The sequence below is a fragment of the Somniosus microcephalus genome, chromosome 16 (assembly GCF_052327205.1).
Source record: "Somniosus microcephalus isolate GS21.2 chromosome 16, FLI_Smic_1.0, whole genome shotgun sequence".
In the NCBI taxonomy this organism is placed as follows: domain Eukaryota; kingdom Metazoa; phylum Chordata; class Chondrichthyes; order Squaliformes; family Somniosidae; genus Somniosus; species Somniosus microcephalus.
In genome coordinates this window covers 46,750,169-46,766,032 of record NC_141002.1, presented here as the reverse complement: position 1 = coordinate 46,766,032, position 15,864 = coordinate 46,750,169, and the positions used below count along the sequence as shown (strand labels likewise).

Genomic DNA, 15,864 nt, shown 5'->3' with positions numbered 1-15,864 from the left:
TGACGTCGGACTGAGGGGCCTCCCCTTCTCAGTCCTTGTGGAGCCAGCATTAAGCAAGCCCCTGTTGATTTGTTCTCCTGCGTTTTTGTTTGTTACTTCCACCAGTTTGCATTAAACATCGTTTTGGTTAGCTGATTGACTCGCTCTCAGTATTTTCATCAGGAATTTACCAATTCCTACAAGACATAGGAGCAGGAGTAGGTCATTTGGCCCCTCGAGCCTGCTCCGCCATTCAATAAGATCATGGCTGATCTGATCTTGGCCTCAACTCCACTTCCCTGCCCGCTCCCCATAACCATTGACTCTCTTACCATTCAAAAATATGTCTATCTCCACATTAAATATATTCAATGACCCAGCCTCCACAGCTCTCTGGGGAAGAGAATTCCAAACATTCACGACTCTCTGAGAGAAGAAATTCCTCCTCATTTCTGTTTTAAATGGGTGCTCCCTTATTCTGAAATTATGCCCCCTAGTTCTAGATTCCCCCACGAGGGGAAACATCCTCTCTGCATCTACCCTGTCAAGCCCCTTCAGAATCTTATATGTTTCAACAAGATCCCCTCTCATTCTTCTAAACTCCAATGACCAGCGGGAGCAGCGAGGAGGAGCTCGGCAGGAAACCCGGCGACCAGCGAGGCCCGAGACCAGTCGGGAGCAGTGTGAGACCGGTATAAAAACCGGAGAGAGGCGAGGCCCGAGACCGTTCGGGACCAGCGGGAGCAGCGAGGAGGAGCTCGGCAGGAAACCCGGCGACCAGCGAGGCCCGAGACCAGTCGGGAGCAGTGTGAGACCGGTATAAAAACCGGAGAGAGGCGAGGCCCGAGACCGTTCGGGACCAGCGGGAGCAGCGAGGAGGAGCTCGGCAGGAAACCCGGCGACCAGCGAGGCCCGAGACCAGTCGGGAGCAGTGTGAGACCGGTATAAAAACCGGAGAGAGGCGAGGCCCGAGACCAGTCGGGACCAGCGGGAGCAGCGAGGAGGAGCTCGGCAGGAAACCCGGCGACCAGCGAGGCCCGAGACCAGTCGGGAGCAGTGTGAGACCGGTATAAAAACCGGAGAGAGGCGAGGCCCGAGACCAGTCGGGAGAGAGCAGCAGCGGAGAGGCAGCAGTCGGCGAGACTCGGGGCCATTTAAAGAACAGCTGAGGCGGAAGTCCAGCTCTTGAGCTTTTTTTCAGAAGCGGACCTGGTGGGAAGCACCCAGGTGAAAGGTATTTAAGGAGGGTGGTGGCTTAAACCCGAGTTCCTACAGAGTAGGAACCCCCACCGCCCCCCTCCTCTAACCTAGTAGTCTTTTAGCAGCTGTCTAAAAACAGAGGTCACAATTTTTTTGGTCTCAGTTTCTTTTCAGCAGGGCAGGAACCGGGAGGAGCGGGAAGTCGGCGTAGGACCAAGGGGACACAAGACCGGGAAGTCAGCGAAAGACCAGGGAGGTAAGACTAACTGGTAAGTACTTTCCTCAAACCTTCCTAGGAAGTAAAACCAAAACTAGTGGGATTTGGTTAGTTTAAAAAGGAATAAGAGGAGTACAGTATACATTGGTCTAAGTAAGCTTCGGGAAAACAAAAGTCGATAAATAAACTAAAACTAGAAAATTAAAAGTAATATAAGGGTTAAGTCATGGCAGTAGAGCTCGGACCTGTGTCATGCTCCTCCTGTAACATGTGGGAAATCAGGGACGCTTCCTGTGTCCCTGACGACTATGTGTGCAGGAAGTGTGTCCAGCTGCAGCTCATGTGGGACCGCATGACGGCCCTTGAGCTGCAGATGGACTCACTTTGGAGCATCCACGATTCTGAGAGGGGTGTGGATAGCACATTTAGTGAGTTGGTCACACCGCAGGTTAAGGCCAGCGTAGACAGTACATGGGTGACCAAAAGGCAGAGCAAGGGCAGGAAGGTAGTGCAGAAATCCCCTGGGGTTGTCTCCCTTAGCAACAGGTTCACCGCCTTAGGTACTGTTGTCAGGGGGGGTGACACATCGGGGGAAGGCACCAGCAGCCAGGCTCATGGCACCATGACTGGCTCTGTTGCAAAGAAGGGAGGGAAAAAGAGTGGCAGGGCTATAGTAATAGGGGATTCGATTGTAAGGGGAATAGATAGGGGTTTCTGTGGTCGCGACCGAGACTCCAGGATGGTATGTTGCCTCCCTGGTGCAAGGGTCAAGGATGTCTCGGCGCGGGTGCAGAACATTCTGGAGGGGGAGGGGGAACAGCCAGTTGTCGTGATACATGTTGGTACCAACGACGTAGCTAAAAAAAGGGAAGAGGTCCTACAAGTAGAATTTCGGGAGTTAGGAGCCAAGCTAAAAAGTAGGACCTCGAAGGTAGTAATCTCTGGATTACTACCAGTGCCACGTGCTAGTAAGAGTACAGAGAACAGGATAGTTAGGCTAAATACGTGGCTTGAGCAGTGGTGTAAGAGGGAGGGTTTTAAATTTTTGAGGCATTGGAACCAGTTTTGTGGTAGGTGTGACCTATACAAAAGGGACGGTCTACACCTGTGCAGAGATGGAACTGATGTTCTCGGGGTAATTTTTGATAAAGCAGTTCGGGAGCATTTAAACTAGTATGGCAGGGGGCTAGAAACCTATGTAGTGAAATAGAGGAAAGTGAAAGGCAGACAGAAATAAATGATAAAAGGGTGAGGAACAAAAAACAAAGGGCCAAACTAATTCATAAAAAATGTGAGCATAAAAAAAGCCTGAGGGTTTTATACCTTAATGCGAGAAGCATCAGGAACAAGGTAGATGAATTAGCTGTGGAAATAGAGGTTAATAATTATGACCTAATTGGGATTACGGAAACATGGTTGCAGGGTGAGCAGGGCTGGGAGCTTAACATACAGGGGTATTCAGTATTTAGGAAGGATCGACAAAAAAGAAAGGGAGGAGGGGTAGCATTGCTAGTAAAAGAGGGGATAAATGCAATTGAAAGGAAGGATATTAACTCAGTTAATACAGAATCTATATGGGTGGAGCTAAGAAATAGCGAGGGGCGGAAAACATTAATAGGAGTGGTATATAGGCCTCCAAATAGTAAAATAGAGGTTAGGGAGGGCATCACGAGGGAAATTAGAGAAGCGTGCAATAAGAGCACAGCTGTCATCATAGGTGACTTTAACTTACATATAGATTGGACTAGCCTAATCAGTAAAAATAATGAGGAGGAGGAATTCCTTGAGTGTTTGAGGGATGGTTATCTGGATCAATATGTCGAGGAACCAACTCGGGAACAGGCTATATTGGACTGGGTACTGTGCAATGAGAAGGGACTAATCAGTAATCTTGTTGTACGGGGACCCTTGGGTCAGAGCGATCATAACATGATCGATTTCTCACTCGAAATGGAGAGCGAAGAAATTGACTCAGAGACTAAGGTCCTGAATTTAAACAAGGGGAATTATGATGCCATGAGACGGGAACTGAGTAGGTCTGATTGGACAACGTTCCTGGGAGGACTGGAGGTAGATAAACAATGGCAAACATTTAAAGATAGAATGACAAAATTGCAAAAATTGTTTATACCAATCTGGCATAAAAGGAAATCTAAAAAGGTGACTCAACCGTGGATAACAGGGGAAATTAGAGACAGCATAAAATCCAAAGATAGGGCGTATAAAATAGCCAAAAAAAGCGCCAGAGCGGAAGATTGGGAACAGTTTAAGATAGAGCAAAGGAGGGCAAAGGGCATAATCAAGAGGGGCAAAATAGCTTACGAAAACAAGCTGGCGGAAAATATAAAAACTAACTCCAAAAGCTTTTATAAGTATATCAAAAGGAAAAGACTGGTGAAAACCAAAGTTGGTCCATTGCAGTCAGATACGGGGGAATATATAATGGGAAATAAGGAAATGGCAGATCAACTAAATGCATACTTTGGGTCAGTCTTTACGAAGGAAGACACAAAAAACCTCCCTGGGATATCGGGAAAAATAGGGACATTGGCAAAGGAGGAACTGACGCAAATCAATATCTCTAAGGATATGGTGTTAAGGAAGCTAAAGGGATTGAAGGTGGACAAATCCCCAGGGCCTGATAACATGCATCCTAGGGTACTGAAGGAGGTGGCCCTAGAGATAGCGGATGCACTAAGGATGATTTTTCAGAATTCATTAGACTCGGGAACAGTGCCGATGGATTGGAGGGTAGCTAACGTTACCCCACTATTCAAAAAGGGGGGTAGGGAAAAAGCAGGTAATTACAGACCTGTAAGCCTTACATCAGTTGTGGGCAAAATGCTGGAGTCCATCATTAAGGATGAAATAGCGGAGCACTTAGCAAATGGGGACAGGATAGGACAGAGTCAACATGGATTTACAAAGGGTAAATCGTGCTTGACTAATCTATTGGAATTTTTTGAGGGAGTAACTGGTAGAATAGATGGGGGAGAGCCAGTAGATGTGGTGTACCTGGACTTCCAAAAGGCCTTCGATAAGGTCCCACATAAAAGATTAGCATGGAAAATTGAGGCTCATGGGATAAAGGGGAAAGTTTTGGCGTGGATAGGGAACTGGCTGTCAGATAGAAAACAGAGAGTTGGAATAAACGGCTCATTTTCTGAATGGCAGGCAGTAACAAGTGGGGTACCACAGGGATCTGTCCTGGGCCCCCAGCTGTTCACAATTTACATTAATGACCTGGATCAGGGAGTCGGATGCAGCATTTCCAAATTTGCAGACGACACTAAACTAGGAGGGGGGGTGGGCTCAGAGGAAGAGACCAGGAAGCTCCAGAGCGATTTGCACAGACTGGGCGATTGGGCGGATAAATGGCAGATGCACTATAATGTGGACAAGTGCGAAGTTATCCACCTTGGGTGCAGGAACGGGAGGGCAAATTATTATTTAAATGGCAATAGATTGGGAGAGGGGGAAGTACAGAGAGACCTGGGTGTTCTTGTACACCAGTCACTGAAGGCGAGCATGCAGGTGCAACAGGCGGTCAAGAAGGCAAACGGTATGCTGGCCTTCATAGCAAAAGGGTTAGAATACAGGAACAGGGATACCTTGCTGCAGCTGTACAGGGCACTGGTGAGACCACACCTCGAGTACTGTGTACAGTTTTGGTCGCCTCATCTGAGGAAGGATGTTCTTGCCATGGAGGGGGTGCAGCGGCGATTCACCAGGCTGATACCAGGAATGGCGGGAATGACCTATGAGGAGAGACTATGTAGTTTAGGGATGTACACACTGGAGTTTAGAAGATTGAGAGGGGACCTCATAGAAGTGTATAAAATTCTGACAGGTCTAGACAGACTGGATGCAGAAGGAATGTTTCCCTTGGCGGGTGAGAACAGAACTAGAGGACATAATTTAAGGATAAGGGCTAAACCATTTAGGACAGAGATGAGGGGGAATTTCTTCACTCAGAGAGTGGTGAACCTGTGGAACTCATTGCCACAGAGGGCAGTGTACGCCAGCTCATTAAATATATTTAAGAGGGAATTAGATATATTTCTACGGGCAAAAGGGGTTAAGGGTTACAGAGAGAAGGCGGGGACGGGATACTGAATTAAAGGATCAGCCATGATCTCATCGAATGGCGGAGCAGGCACGAAGGGCCGAATGGCCTACTCCTGCTCCTATCTTCTATGTATCTATGTATCTATGTAACCTGCTCAACCTTTCTTCATAAGACAACCCCTTCATCTCCGGAATCAACCTTGTGAACCTTCTCTGAACTGCCTCCAATGCAAATATATCCTTCCTTAAATAAGGAGACCAAAACTGTATGCAATACTCCAGGAGTGGTCTCACCAATGCCCTGTACAGTTGTAACAGGACTTCCTTACTTTTATTCTCCATGCCTTTTGCAATAAAGGTCAACATTCCATTTGCCTTCCGAATTAATTGCTGTACCTGCATGCTAACTTTTTCTGATTCATGTACAAGGACCCCCAGATCCCTCTGTACCTCAGCATTTTATAATCTCTCCCCATTTAAATAATAATTTGCTTTTTTATTTTTCCCACCAAAGTGGATAACCTTGCATTTTCCCATATTATACTCCATCTGCCAGATTTTTGCCCACTCACGTAGCCTATCTATATTTCTTTGGATATTCTCTGCATCCTCCACACAATTTGCTTTCCCACCTATCTTTGTATCATTAGCAAATTTGGTTACATTACACTCGGTCCCTTCATCCAAGTCATTAATATAGATTGTAAATAGTTGAGGCCCCAGCACTGATCCCTGCGGCACCCCACTAGTTACAGTTTGCCAACCTGTAAATGACCCATTTATCCCGACTCTCTGTTTTCTGTTAGTTAGCCAATCCTCTATCCATGCTAATATATTACCCCCAACCCCGTGAGCTCTTATCTTGTGCAGTAACCTTTTATGTGGCACCTTATCGAATGTCTTCTGGAAATCCAAATACACGACATCTACTGGTTCCCCTTTATCCACCTTGCTCGTTACATCCTCAAAGAACTCCAGCAAATTTGTCAAATATGATTTCCCTTTCATAAAAACACGTTGACTCTTCTTGACTATATTATGATTTTCTAAATGTCCTGCTACCACTTCCTTAATGATGGACTCCAGCATTTTCCCAATGACAGATGTTAAGCTAACTGGTCTATAGTTACCTGCTTTCTGTCTCCCTCCTTTGTTAAATAGGGGCGTTACATTTGTGGTTTTCCAGTCCGCTGGGACCTCTCCAGAATCCAGGCAATTTTGGTAGATTACAACCAATGCATCTTTGCAGCCACCTCTTTTAAGACCCTAGGTTGCAGGCCATCGGGTCCAGGGGACTTGTCCACCTTTAGTCCCATTAATTTGCCTAGTACTTTTTCTCTCGTGATAGTGATTGTTTTAAGTTCCCCCCCTCCGACCCCAATAGCCCCTTGATTATCCATTATTGGGATGCTTTTAGTGTCTTCCACCGTGAAGACCGATACAATAAATTTGTTCAAAGTTTCTGCCATTTCCCTGTTTCCCATTATTAAATCCCCAGACTCATCCTCTAGGGGACCAATGTTTACTTTAGCTACTCTCTTCCTTTTTAAAGATATAGAGGTTAAAATGAGACAGAAAAAGGAGGCTTATGACAATTGTAAGGTTCATAATATAGTAGAGAACCAAGTTGAATATATAAAGTACAGAGATCTAAAAAAGGAAATAAGAGGGGCAAAGAGAGAGTATGAGAATAGATTAACAGCTCACATAAAAGGGAACCCCAAAGTCTTTTATAAACAGAAATAGCTAAAGGGTGGTCAAATGAAGGGTGGGGCTAATTAGGCACCAAAAAGGAGATCTTCTTGTGGAGGCAGAGTGTATGGCTGAGGTACTAAATGAATACTTTGCATCTGTCTTCACTAGAGAAGTGAATGCTGCAAGTGTTGCAGTAAAGGAGGAGGCAGTAGCGATATTGCATGGGATAAAAATAGATAAAGAGAGACTTAAAAGGTTGTCAGTCCTCAAAGTAGAAAAGTCACCTGGTCCGATGGGATGCATCCTAGGTTACTGAGGGAAGTAAGGGTGGAAATTGTTGAAGCTCTGGCCACAATCTTCCAATCCCCCTTGGATATGGGGGTGGTGCCAGAGGACTGGAGGATTGCAAATGTTACACCCTGTTTTAAAAAAGTGGAGAGGGATAAACCCGGCAATTATAGTCCAATCAGAATACATATTTGTTAAAGGCAAATAGTGTTTGATTAACTTGATCGAGTTGTTTGATGAAGTAACGGAAAGGGTTGATGAGGGTAGTGCGGTTGGTGTTGTGTATATGGACTTTCAAAAGGCGTTTGACAAAGTACCACATAATAGATTTGTTAGCAAAATTAAAGCCCATTAAAAGCCCAGTGGCAACATGAATACACAATAGGCTAAGGGACAGAAAGCAGAAAGTAGTGGTGAATGCTTGTTTTTCAGACTGGAGGGAAGTATACATTGGTGTTCCCCAGGGGTCGGTATTAGGACCACTGCTCTTTTTGATACATATTAATTACCTGCACTTGGGTATATAGTGCATAATTTCAAAGTTTGGAGATGACACAAAATTCAATTGCAGTAAACAATGAGGATAGTAACAGACTTCAGGAGGACGTTGACAGACTGGTAAAATGGGCAGACAATGGCAGATGAAGTTTAACGTTGAGAAGTGTGAAGTGATATATTTTGGTAGGAAGAATGAGGAGAAGCAATATGAACTAACTGGTTCAATTTAAAGGGGGTGCAGGAACAGACAGAGCTGGAGGTGTATGTATACAAGTCTTTGAAGGTGGCAGGACAAGTTGAGAAGGCTGTTAAAAAAGCATATGGGATCATTGGCTTTATTAATAGAGGAATAGAGTACAAAAGCAAGGAAGTTATGCTAAACCTTTATAAAATATTGGTTAGGCCTCAGCTGGAGTATTGAGTTCAATTCTGGACACCACAATGTAGGAAGGGTGTCAAGGTCTTAGATAGGGTGCAGAAGAGATTTACTAGTATGGTACCAGAGTTGAGAGACTTTAGTTATGTGGAGAGATTGGAGAAGCTGGGGTTGTTCTCTTTAGAACAGAGAAAGTTGAGAAGAGATTTGATAGAGGTGTCCAAAATCATTAAGGGTTTTGATAGAGTAAATAAGGAGAAACTGTTTCCAGTGGCAGAAGGGTCAGTAACCAGAGGACACAGATTTAAGATGATTGGCAAAAAAACCAGAGGTGACATGAGGAAACATTTTTTTTACACAGCGAGTTGTGATCTGGAATGCACTGCCTGAAAGGGTGGTGGAAGCAGATTCAATAGTAACATTCAAAAGAGAATTGGATAAATACTTGAAGTAAAATAAATTACAGGGCTATGGGGAAAGAGCAGGGAATTGGGAGTAATTGGATAGCTCTACCAAAGAGCCAGCACAGGCACAATGGGCTGAATGACCTCCTTCTGTGCTGTATCATTCTACGATTCTATGATTATATTGTTGACTAGCTGGAGTGCCCGGCGGTGCCGAGGGTTTTTTGAGGGCATATAAATGAGTTTGTCTGTCTGTCTGTCTGTGTGGGAAGGAGAGAGAGAGAGAGGGAAGAGGAGAGAGAGAGAGGGAAGGAGAGAGAGAGAGAGAGAGAGAGAGAGAGAGAGAGAGAGGGGAAGGAGAGAGAGAGAGAGAGAGGGAAGGGGAGAGAGAGAGGGGGAAGGGGAGAGAGAGGGAAGGAGAGAGTGAGGGAAGGAGATAGAGAAGAGAGGAAGACACCCCAGGGAAGAGGCTGGACTCAGAGCCCGGCGGGTGAAGCAGGGCGGCCGCCATTTTGTGAGGTCGGTGGGAAGTTTGAATTGCGGCGGCCGAAGGAAGGAAGAAGGCGAGCTCTCCCTCCCTCTCCCAGTCTCTCTCCCTCCCCCTCTTTCCCTGCCGCTCTCTCCCTCCCCCTCTCTCTCCTCTCTCTACCTCCCTCCCCCTCCCTCCCCGCTCGCTCTCTCTCTCTCCCTCCCTCTGTCTCCCTCCGACTCACCTCGGTACCAGAACAGAGTCAGTCCGACACCGGGAGGCCGGGTGCCCATCGCTCAGAAGCGAGCCCGGGGTTCCTCATGTTTAACCAGGCAGGCCTTTGGACCCGGTTGGCCGGGTGGCAGTCGAAGGCCTTTCGCTCCCGACTCCCGTGTCCGAGAGCCCGGCGGGTGAAGAAGGGCGGCCGCCATTATGTGAGGTTGGCGGGAGAGGGGGGGGGGGAAGGAGAGAGAGAGAGAGGGTGGGGGGGAAGGAGAGAGAGAGCTGCCGCTCCTCCAGTCGGTGTGTTGCGGGCCGACCCCTGATGAGCGCCCGATCCACTGAGCCGGAGCCGGAGCCACTGCTCCCCTGCTTGCTGTCTCTCGGGCCGCGTGGTTCTCTGTTTTCCCGCGCAGCCGGCCAGAGAGAAGAAAAACAAAAGAGATGAAGAGAGACGCGACTGAGTGAACGATCTAATTTAAAGCAGCCTCTCCCCCGCTAAAAGGTGAGAGCCGGAGGGAGATTTTGCAGGTGAAGAAGGGCGGCCGCCAGCGCTTCAGGCCCGGCTGGTCTTTAATGGCCGCCACTCACCTCAGCTCCCGCTCGGCCGTTTGAAGGATTAAGCCCCGCCCACAAACGCCATGAAACGCCCCCAATTGGTCAACCATCACGTCACTCAACGCTAATGAGCGGTAGGATTTGTCAACCGCTAATGATCGGATTTTTGAACTTTTTTGTATACTGTCCGAACAATTTTTGTCTGACCAAAAAGTAAATATGCCTATGACACTCCCCTGATCATCAGCTTTCTTTTGATATAACATATGTGTAGGTACGCTTTATAACGTTTGAGTGTATAGCGGACAGACAGACAGACGGACATACAGACAGCAGACAGACAGACAGACATACTGCTTTATTTATATATATAGATTAATTAATTGTTCAAGGCCTTGCAGATCTGCCTTTAACTCTAGCCTCTGAATGTGGCAGACCTATCAGAAGAGCAATTTTAGCCAGCTCTTTTTGGTTTGTAGCAGGTTCAGTGGCTGAATTCACAAATCTCGTCAAAAGAGGAATGCTGCCCAGCTCTTAGTCTGAACTTTGTAACAGAAAAAATGTTTCCAGCCTAACGCTCACTGGTCTCCTGACTCCTGCAAAATTAATTGAAAATACATATAATGGACGCAAGGAAATTCACTGTACACGCTTCCGATTAGTGCTAACTTATTTAAGTTTGTGTATCAAATATTACTTTTGTTGATAAAATATTCATTGATATTGTGCACGCATAAATGAATGACACCAGTGGGTTTAATTCCTCCATGGTGTGCGGATTGATCATCATTTGGGAGTTAATTTCAACCCTTTTTTTTGGCACAAATGCATTAAAGGCTAGATTTACTCCATGCACTTTGCATGATGTTGGGTACAGTTTGCATTGAAGCAAAAGGGTGGATCCTATCAGAATTACACGCCATATATGCATCAAAAATAACACAGAGTCAATGCAGCTATGCCCTGTGTGAATGTGTGTTCATAGAAGGAGCAAAGTGAATTTAAAAAAAATCACTTCATAAATGACACTCAGCAGATTATTGTAGTGAATGTGAAGGAATGCCTACTATGGGTTTAAAGGGCATGCTACAAATGATCAGAAGGCACAGCAGTTATGGGAGGCAATACCAGAAGGTTAATGTATTTACCATCTGCTGCATGTGGAAGTGTCTGAGGAAGATGATCTCTACTTTGATTCAGAGTGCCGTCATGTACGTGAATGCCAATTATTTTAGATTCCTATATATAGCTTAGCAATTATGTACATTCCTAGGGTTCTCTATCTAAGGAATTCTCTGGGGTCATCTATGTTTGCCTGAGTAGGTTAATTGAAGAGCATTATTATTAAAGTTAATTTATCAGATACTTGATGTATATTGATTATATAATGAGGAAAAGAGTTGCAGCTGACCGGGAAGATGTGTGGGCGTTTGTAAGAACATACTGATAAAATTGATTTAATTAAGTTATTCACTTGCATTTTCTGAACTTCACCTAGCAAGGTACTTCACATTTCAGTCTATTATGCCTATCAAAATGCATATTGTGATCACTATTACATAGTAAATCCCTTCTCATTCAGTACATGTTTTTATTTGCAGAAGGAATCTGCATTCATTGTGCATAACAGGCAGGGAACTAACTGAAGACGGTATCGAGTAAGTAAAACCTCTTATGCCCTTAGAGAAAGCCATCATAGAAGTCGTTGTCTGGGATTCGATCAACAGCCTGGGGATTCTGAAGACAATATTGCTCCACTATACTAATGTCTTACTTTTCTATCATGTTTAATGAAGTCCATATGTGTTTTTGTTAAACAGGGCATGTATATCTTTGATACTGCAATATGCTCACAAATGTGCCTCTCCTCATATTGTGGAATTTTCTATTTCCACAGAAAGGCCCAAGCTGAAGAGGAGCAGCAAGGGGAAGCTTATACCGTTGCACAGCAGTACTCGTCTTACTAGACAGGATCATCTACAGCACTTGTAGCATGTACTAGGCCAAAGCCAGGTACCCTGGTACCCAAAACCAGCTGCCGTGATTTTGGAGAGGAAATTGAGGTTCAACTGTGGCAGTGATCCCAGGAAATAAATAATTAAATTGCTGATTCCCAACTCCCGAGTGAGTAGGAATGAGTAAAAAAATCTCAGAAACCTGTCAATATCACCATAGGTATGGTTTGGCCTGTGGGGATAGCGTGGGGATTGTCAGCTATAGAAATCGACTTCGTTGTTGGGGGAACCCAATGTTACTTTAGATTTCAATGGCTGAATGGTATCGGGAGTTGATCGTGGCCAGGCTCCCCAAGCCCACCACACGCATCCCCCAGGAAAGGGTTTGCCAGGATCGAGGGGATCCAGAAGAAAAAGACCAACTTTGTCTCTCAGTTCTTTAGTTTGTCTCTCAGTTATTTGAACGGGAGCACTGTTGTTGATTGCTTTCACCTTGGCTGTTGCTGCAACCAAGCATCACTTTGAAACTGACATCGCTATTGACATTGATCTGCCCCTTGGTTCCTGTCGAGATCTGCATTTTTCTGCGGATGCTGGGAACTTTGGTTTGTTATTGAGAAACTTGCATCAAAATTTAAGACTGTCTCATTATAAAAATCTTCATAAGGGCCTTACCTTTACTGACGATTGGAGCAACGGTGATTTCTCACTGCATCTTTTGATCAACCACCATTGACAACTGACAATAACTGTTTCTATTCAGCCTCAAGCAATACTTTAAATCATCATCTCGGCTCCTGACGTCTGTGGGTCACTGACTACATCAACTTTTTCAGACATCACGGTGTCGATTTTCATTCAGCAGTCGGGAAGGAGGCGGGACTACAACTTTCGGGTTTTAGTCCCGCCTACATCGACGTCCGGCCAATCCACGCGATTTTTCCTTGATTGATCTTGTTGAGCCTGCCCAGCGGGCTCAACAGGCCAATTAATGGCCACCCGGCAACAGGTGATGTCACAGACTGAAATTTCATCTGTCAAGAGGTCTTGACAGATGAAATATCAGTGTTTCACAGCTGTTTGAAGCTGTCAAACACTGACAGTTTGACTTCTAACCTGAGTCCTTCTACACAGACTCAGTTAGAACTCTCACCGGCAATGAAAACTGAAGGCCGTCACGTTTGACAGCTCGCAGCCATTTTGCTTTCAGTGCCGGCTGAGTGATGGACTCCAGAAACCTAGAGGAAGAAAGGCTGTTAAGGTAAGTACAGGTAATTTAAGCTTCTTTACACACTTCAGACACACCAAACACACTTACCTTTGCACTCATGCACACATCACTCACCTGAACATCGACATCGCGACCCCTCCAAATCCTTTAACCCGACGGCCTGCCTGCTCTAACCTGGCGTGGTTTGGAGCCGTCGGGAATCCCACACGACACCCCTCAAAATAGGGATTAGGCTAAAAACTGCCTGTTAACTACCTGTTAATAGGCAGTTAATTGGCACTAATCCCTTCCCGCTTCGGGTCGGCGGGTCCCAGTGCAGGGCGGGTACCCGCCTCCTGTGAAACTTACGTGGAGGTGGGTTTTGGGCGGGATGGTGTTGGGACCCCTGAATTTGGGATTTTTGCCCCCCGCACGCCTAAAAGCCCGCCTCACGGCACACTGAAAATCAACCCCCTCGATTTAATCTAATTTTTTCCCACGTGTTCTCTCCACCGTGCTCTCAATATAATTCAAATTATGCTTTATAATCTAATATTTAATCATGCCTATGTAGCATAATCCCCATATCCATCTGCGTGCCTGTTTTGGCTGCCGCTCCGGACTCGAGTCCATCACTTCTATTTCTCCCTTTTTCCTCATTTCTCCCCCACCCATATACACGGCCACCAATGTTCGCTTTCCCTGGAGCGCCCATGCAGCCGGTTCACCGACTTTTAAATTGGAAAAACTGCGCCTGCGCGGCATTTTGAATGGGCCGCGCAGACCACCCAAACAAAAAGTAAAAGGAACATTGACGGCCATCCCTTCGATCCTGTCATCTTACATTGCCTCGCTATCCTCACGGTAACTATCACCGACAAGGCAATCTTTGACCATTTCCTTATATCACTCTCTACTCATATTCCCCTTCCCCATCCTAACCCCACTTGTTTTTGTGTCTGCCCTTGGAAAAACGCTCCCTCAAGTCCTTTATCACTGCACTTCCCAACTATCTAACCTTTGGCCTACAATTCTTCATGACATATCTGCAGCTACTGATTTGCTAAATCACACCCTCTCCACCACCTTTGATGATCGTGTCCCCACTAAAATCATTACACGCTCTCACCCTAGACGTTCTCTGCTCACTTAAGTCCGAGGGACGTAGACTTGAACGTCTTTGGTGGACAACTGGTCTAACCATCCATCACCAGATATGGCTAGATTGTATAAAGTACTACCGGGTCCTGCTCTCCATCACTAAAACTGCCTACTATTCTAAGATCATCCAGGATGGCAAAGATAACACCAGGCTTCTCTTTTCCACCACTAACCGTCTTCTCAAAACATAGAAACATAGAAGATAGGAGCAGGAGTAGGCCATTCGGCCCCTCGAGCCTGCTCCGCCATTCAATGCGATCATGGCTGATCATCCAAATTCAGTACCCGGTCCCTGCTTTCTCCCCATACCCCTTGATCCCTTTAGCCTTAAGAAATATATCCACTCCTTCTTGAATATATTTAATGTATTGGCCTCTACTGCCTTCTGTGGTAGAGAATTCCACAGGTTCACCACTCTCTGGGTGAAGAAATTCCTCCTCATTTCTGTCCTAAATGGCCTACCCCTTATCCTTAGACTGTGACCCCTTGTTCTGGACTCCCCAACCATCGGGAACATCCTTCCTGCATCTAGTCTGTCCAGTCCTGTCAGAATTTTATAAGTTTCAATGAGATCCCCTCTCATTCTTCTAAACTCCAGCGAGTACAAGCCCAATCGTCCCAATCTCTCCACATACGTCATTCCTGCCATCCCAGGTATCAGCCTGGTGAATCTTTGCTGAACTCCTTCCATGGCAAGAACATCCTTCCTCAGATAAGGCGACCAAAACTGCACACAAAACACCCCCTCCTGCCTGCTCCTCCCTAACCTCCAACAATAAATGCGAGGAGCTCATGATTTCTTTGTTAAAAAGATCGACAACATCCGTTCACTGCCTCTGATACGTCCCCCCCTTCCCCTAGCCCACCGGGCCTTACTTCCTCTCCATTCTCCCCCTGCCCTAACCCTAAATTTGCATATTTCCCGAGCTTCTCTCCTATCTCCCCTCTTGCCCTTTCAAAGCTCATCTTGTCGGTGAGACCGACCACCTACTCTCTCGACCCTATTCCTACTAAATTGCTGAACACCCAACTTCTCTTCCTGCTCCCATGTTAGTGGATATTGTTAACGGTTTTCTCTCCTCAGGTATTGTCCCCTTCCCCTTCAAATCTGTTGTCATCACCTCTCTCCTCAAAAAACCCTTGACCCCTCCATCCTTGCAAACTATCGCCCCACCTCCAACCTCCCTTTCCTCTCCAAGGTTTTTGAATGCATTGTCGCCTCCCAAATCCGTGCCCATCTTTCCCAGAATTCCTTGTTTGAATCCCTTCAATCAGGCTTCCGCCCCCGCCACAAATACCGAAACGACTCTTACCAAGGTCACAAATAACATTCTAATTGACTGCGACAAAGGTAAACTATCCCTTCTCAACCTGTTTGCAGCCTTTGACACGGTTGACCACAAAATTCTGCTCCAACGCCTCTCCACTGTTGTCCAGCTGGATGGGACTGCACTGCCCTGGTTCCATTCCTATCTTTCCAGCCGTAGCCATAGAACCACCGGCAATGACTTCTCTTCCTGATCCCACACTGTCACCTCTGGTGTACCCCAAGGATTTATCCTTGGCC

The 15,864-nt window shown here is 46.1% G+C and overlaps 1 protein-coding gene across 1 annotated transcript in view; it reads right to left on the bottom strand.

The window, feature by feature from the left end:
• LOC147106123 (voltage-dependent L-type calcium channel subunit alpha-1C-like) overlaps positions 1-15,864 on the bottom strand; it is a 531,473-nt gene that overhangs the window by 471,687 nt on the left and 43,922 nt on the right. The gene's annotated exons all lie outside the window — the stretch shown is intronic.